General features: G+C 55.1%; 1 protein-coding gene across 1 annotated transcript in view; it reads left to right on the forward strand.

Moving 5' to 3' along the window:
• Positions 1–6,031, forward strand: part of DEPTOR (DEP domain containing MTOR interacting protein) — a gene marked incomplete at both ends in the record, with an annotated part of 29,520 nt that overhangs the window by 2,183 nt on the left and 21,306 nt on the right. The gene's annotated exons all lie outside the window — the stretch shown is intronic.

Consider the following 6,031-nt stretch of genomic DNA (forward strand, 5'->3'; position numbering starts at 1 on the left):
CGTGGGGGGTGACGGCTGGGGCCGGCCGCAGAGGTGGGGACGCTGGCTAGAGAAGGGCAGGTAGGTGCGCAGGTCAGGTCAGGGGCTGGGTGTCTCTAGGGCTCCCGCCAGTTCTTCTGAGGAGGTGCACGCTGCGGCCAGAAGTGTGTGGACCCGAGCACCAAGGGCCGTCCCTGAGCTCGCCCGTGCTCCCTGGCCTCCCCTCCTACCCTCCAGGCCTCTTTTCAGGGTACCCGCCAGAGATGGGAGGCAGGAGACGAAGCAGCGGCCCCAGCCAGGTGCCTCTGGCCGGGTGAGTTGGAGGCAGAGGCGCATCTGTCATGAGAGCCTCCTTGCGGCCGGCAGGCGTCTGAGAAGCAGCAAGTGGGTGGTGGTCGTGGCCTGGTGCAGTGGAAGTCTGGCCCTGCCGCTGCCTCTGTGAAGCCCTCCCCAGTAACGTGGGCAGTGACAGCACCTGCTCCTGGTGCAGCTGAGGGATTGGGGGACGAATGTGTCATACTTGAGTAATTGCTCTGGGTCTCTGGTGAGTGCTGGTCGCTCCAGACACCGACGCAGCGCTGAGGACACCAGGCTATCTCTGGCCCGTGTCATGCACTCCGTCCCAGTTCTGCTGGCCCCTGTTTCTGAAGCTGTCGTTCTACCCCTTGATGTTCTGGAGCTGTCATTCTACCCCTTGATGTTCTGCGTGTGCCCTCCCACCCCTTACCTTCTGTGCTGAAGCGTAAGCACCCAGTTGCTACTCAGGTGAGTGTGAGTGGAAGATCCATCCACACCTTCGTCTCTGCACTCAAGTGTGTGCGTATTCTGCTGCTGTTTTCTTTTGCTTTCTTGGTTCCTTCTGTGGGATCCTTACAGGTGCTAGGCATTCAGAGGATGCTCTTTTCTGTCTGTGGCACAGATCTGGGATCTGGGCAGCCTTGCAGCGCGGCAGGGATTAGCGGTGACTGAACATGTCTGGAGATAGATGCTCCCGTGACTGGGATGGGCATGATGGCCAGATGGTGACCATAAGGCAGGTTGAAGGAGGCTGCCCACACCTGGAAGCTGAGCTCTCCAGCCGCCCTTCTCATCGCTCCTGTCCTGTGGGCCAGTTGTGCTGTACTCACGTGCCTCCCGGCATCCTTTCTGCCTCCAGGAGATGTGCTCATTCGTAATGTGACCAGGTGCAGTGGCTCACACCTGTAATCCCAGCACTTTTGGAGGCCAGGGCAGGGGGATTGTTTGAGCCTGGGAGTTTAGACCAGCCTGGGCAACAATAGTGACCTTGTCTCTTCGAAAAAGAAAAAATCATGGTGCAGACCAAGGGCAGAGGCGAGGCCTGAATGCTGGAGGCCAGCCACACTGCCGGCATGGCCTCCTCTTATGCCGGGTCATCAGCAGAGCCTGGGAAACTGCTTCTGATGGAGACTCTGCTGAGCAGCATTGGTTTTGGGGTGCCCTGACCTTCCAGCTGTGGTGTTGTTTCTCAGGTTGCTCACTCGCAGGACAGAACTGGGTCTCCGAACTGGGACCTGTGGCCTCCCAGCAGGACTGTCCCGGCAGCAGGAGTCTCTCTCTAGCCCCTGGCCGGCCAGGGGCTTAGGCCCAACGTGAGAACCAGCTCGGGTGCCTGTGCGCCCTGTGGTGACCCCGAGTTCTCGCGGCCTCCCTCGGCCTCTCCCAGGGCCCCAAGAGAGTTAAAGGGAGCGGCCCATGCCAGTGGCAAAACCCTCTGTGTCTCATCTTGCCAGAGGCTTCCCAGCACTGTGCTTGGGCTCCTTCCCGGCTCTCTCCCCATGCCTGGGACAGGGACTGTGTGTTGAACAAAGGACTCCGTGTTGCAGCTTCATGGGCTGCAGGGCCTGGGCCATGGCGAAGCCCACAGAGCTGGCTTTCCAGGGCAGGCCGTGGCAGAAGGCTGCCTTATCTGGCCTCTCTGGAGCTCACAGGGCACCCTACGCGTTGGTGTGTTTGGTCCTCTGTACACCTGCAAGGTATACCAGCAGGTGCAGTTAATTCTACTGTGGAACGGGCATGTGACCATAGAATGCTTGGAACTGATGTAGGAGCTGGAGTGAGAAGGAAGGGTGTTCAGGCTCTGGACTCTGTCTCTTTGGGTCCTGTATGGAAGCACTTTGCAAACCAAGATCCTGAGCTCCACAAGCAGATTCAGATTCATCTTCCAAATATGTTGTGACGATTTTGCAAACTGCAACAACGTCTTTCTGATGTGTTGTCTGCATTTCCTCCTCTGGAGACGAGGCTGTGGCATGGCACAAGTGGGCCGCAAGCCTGCTTGGGCTGCCCAGCTAATGGGTGGCTTCCCCGAATCCTGGAATAAACGTGTCCTGCCTTGTGGGTTTATTGAAGAGTGTCCTAAGATTGCAGTGTGCGAGGGTTCAAGTCGTCGTTTTTGTCACAGCTTGCTCTGCAACCAGGGGTGATGCTGATGCTGTGTGACTGGTGTCAGGAGCTGTCAGGAGTCTGAGGCTTATCCTCCTTGTGAGCCAGCAAGTTCACCCACCACCATTTCGCGGGACACGGGGTCAGCACAAGGATGGCTGACTGCTCCTGGCAGTGGCGTGGCAAGGGGACCCCTCCTCACTGCGTTGGCTCCCAGTTCTGGGTCTCACAGCGAGGGCCAGGACACCTGCCCGGGCAGTGAGCTGTGTCACAGGGAGGACCCCAGACTCGAGGAGCCTTGATGTCTCACGTCATGGCCCTTGGGCAGGCCTGCCTCTGGCCTCCGTGATGCCGGCAGCACTCACGTCTGCCCTTTCCTCTGGAGAGAGATGCAGCTGCTGTCTCTTACGGTCACTCCTAGCGTGCTTACCTGGAGCAGAAGCTGTCAGCACGTCTGCACGTGAGGCGCAAGGACCTGCGGCACCTGTGAGAATTGTGGTGCGTCATCTCCCGACAGCAAAGGCACAAGCACGGACTGAGTGGATTTAGCAGCTGATCTTCAGGGTAGCAGCGATCATCCACCCCTCCTCATTTCTGTTCATCAAAACTACCTCTAACTTTTATAAGCAAATGTTGTAAACATGATGCTCAAAAATGGATTCTCTCTGACAGCGGTCCCCAATTTTTTTGGCATCAGCGAGGGGTTTCGAGGAAGACCGTTTTTCCATGGACGGGGGGTGGGGATGGTTTCAGGGTGATTCAAGCGCATGACATTTATTGTGCACTGTATTTCTATTATTATTCATTGTAATATATAATAAAATAATAATACAGCTCACCATTTAAAAAAAGAAGCACAGAAGAAAGTGGCAAATAAAATACCGGGCAGGCCATGCACACACTAAAATGGGCGTCGGCTTCTGCCTTACAGCCCGCCCCCAGATGCAGCTGTACAGCTGAAGCACATCCACTCCTGGCCCCTCCCTGGTCGGGTTTTGGTAGGCGTCTGCAACCGCTGATCATGCTGGTCTGTGTGCGGTCAGACCGCCCTGCTCGTGCTCATCTGCACTGGCTGCTGCCCAGCGCCGGCATCAGCGCCTCAGCTCCGCCGCAGGTCGGCCGGCGTTCGCTTCCGAGCGTGCCCCTTGGGTCCCTCGCAGGCGCAGTTCGCAGGCGGGGTGGTGCTCCTCTGAGAGTCTGATCTGGGGCTCAGGCGGGGTGGTGCTCCTCTGAGAGTCTGACTGGGGCTCAGGCAGGAGCACCAGCCGTGGGGGTAGCTGTCGATGCAGGTGAAGCTGAAGCCTGGCTTGCTCTCCCCCCTCTCAGCCCCTGCTGGGCGGCCGGTTCCTGACAGGCCGTGGACTCGTCTGTGGCCTGGGGGCTGGGGACCCCTGCTCTGGAAGATGGAAAGAAAGAGGCTAGTTGATTACCAGCTTTAAGGCTATACTGTTCGTAAAGAGCTGTTATCTCTTCTCACAGGGCGTTTAACAAGCTTAGAACAAAAGTCAAGTGGCTTTATAATTCACGTACAGCTTAGTTTCATGGGCAATTTCTGGCCTGGAAGCAAGTCCTTGTTGGATACGCCTCATGATCTCTCTGTCTATCTCTTTCTCTCCTGTCTCTCTCCCCCCCTTCTCTCTCGTCTCTCTGTCCCTCTCCCCACCCTTTCCTTACCCGGGCCATTTTCCCTGGTCGGTGTTGCCTTCAGTTTTTCTTCATCGCTTCATCTTACCCCTTCTCCATTTCTCTCTTTACCCCTCCTTTCATTCTTCGTTTTGGTAGCAAATTCTTCTGTCTTCTGATAGTTATGAAAGCACCCAGAATAAGTGCCAACCATTCCTTTAAAAGGAGTCTTTATAGTAGGTTCTAGAGCCAGTGTCCCTTGTTTAAAGACCCACAGAGCTCTGGATTGTTTGGAACTGAGGGCACGCACTGGGTTTCTGTACATCTTGTGTCATCTTTGGTTATGAAACCATCATTGAATGTTGGCTTTTAGGATGGCCATGGCCCTGGAATCCACTCTTGGCTTTTGTCTGAAGCTGATTCAGATTCTGAAGATGACTGTCTAACCCAACAGTAAAACCATGCGGAATGTGAAAGTTACAACTTAGTTTCCAGAATATCCGTCTCTTTAGAGCATGCAGCCAGCACTAGAAGGTTCTTGATTTTTTCTTCCATTAGTTTAAAATAGCAAGCAGAGCAAAGACCTTCATCCTTCAGAGACAAGTGACACTCTAGTTGCGGCTGCTTGTGGATTCACTTAGTGCTCAGTCAGATGTTAAGAGACATTTGTTGAGCACCTGATGTATGCCTTCTCTCAGGGCTCAGTGTTCTTAGAGGTAAACACACGGCAGACATGGGGTCCATCCTGCTGGAGCTACCAGTTTGTCTGATGGGACAAACAGTACATTAAAGTTCAGAGGGCATCCACAAAATCAGGGTGCTGGTTTTAAGCTCAGAGAGGCCTGTGTGGACTGCTCCTCAGCTAGGATACTTCCAGGGAGGCCCGAGGACCCAGCCATTTGAAGCAGAGTCCAGGACCCCTTTGAATACCCACATGTGGAGGAGAGCCAGCCCCCTCAGCCCACCTCTCAGGCCCGTGCAGCCCCTCGCCCTACATCTGTGCCTCCTTGCCATGGCCCTGTCCACTCACAGCCACCACTGTCTGGGGGCAGGTCTGTCCTCCCAGCAGACTGTCTCAGTCACCACTGGGACCCTGGCATCACTCAGCAGAGGGACCAGCACAGAGCAGGTGCTTGGGAAAGAAAGAAACAAGGGACTGAGAGAAGGAAGGAAGGGCGCAAATAAGGGAGGCGACCCAAGCTCCACTCTACTTCAGGTAACTAGAAGCATGCGTGATGCTCTGCACTGTCTTACATCTTATGGAACAAATTCCATCTCTATCCAGATTTTAATCTGCTGGCCTCCAGCTGCATCGGGCGTCCACACCATGTGAGCTGCCCAGCGTGACCAGCACTTGCGTCCGAGGGCACCCCTGTTCTGAGACCCGCCTGGGCAACTTGGCAAGACCTCATCTCTACAATAAATCAAAAATTAGCCAGGCGTGGTAGCGTGCACCTGTAGTTCCAGCTACTTGAAAGGCTGAGGAGGAAGGATCGCCAGAGTCCAGCAGGTAGAGGCTGCGGTGGCCAGGAGCATGCCACTGCACTCCAGTCTGGGCGACGGAGTGAGACTCCAACTAGAAAAAAAAAATGTTTTTTTTTTAGCTCTTTTCAGAGAGGGATTGAGTTGTACTGGCCAGCGACTCAGGGAGTCAGAAGAGGCTATTTGAAGGAACACAGCTTCCTCATTGTCGTCAACGAACCTCTTGCAAGGGGCTCCTTGAGATGAGTCACTGCTTCTCAACTAGGGTCCCACCCAGCCTGTTGGTAGTGTGCATTTTAGCAGGGCCCAAGACAAAGATTCCCATGGCACCGGGTGATTGAGGTGAAGTAAGGGGCCACCCCATGAGGAAATAAGCCAGCAGCAACCACCCTGTCACTCTAGGTGTGACAGCTTAATGACATCTCCAGCCTACTCTCCCAGCAGATGGGCAGCTGCCATCTTCCTCACCCGGGGAATTCCACTTACCCAACTCTCCTGTCCTTTCTTGGCCCATTTTCATTCGGTGCAGAGGAACTGGGTCAGA

The sequence above is a fragment of the Carlito syrichta genome, unplaced genomic scaffold, assembly GCF_000164805.1.
Source record: "Carlito syrichta isolate Samal-C Ts95f unplaced genomic scaffold, Tarsius_syrichta-2.0.1 Scaffold303090, whole genome shotgun sequence".
In the NCBI taxonomy this organism is placed as follows: domain Eukaryota; kingdom Metazoa; phylum Chordata; class Mammalia; order Primates; family Tarsiidae; genus Carlito; species Carlito syrichta.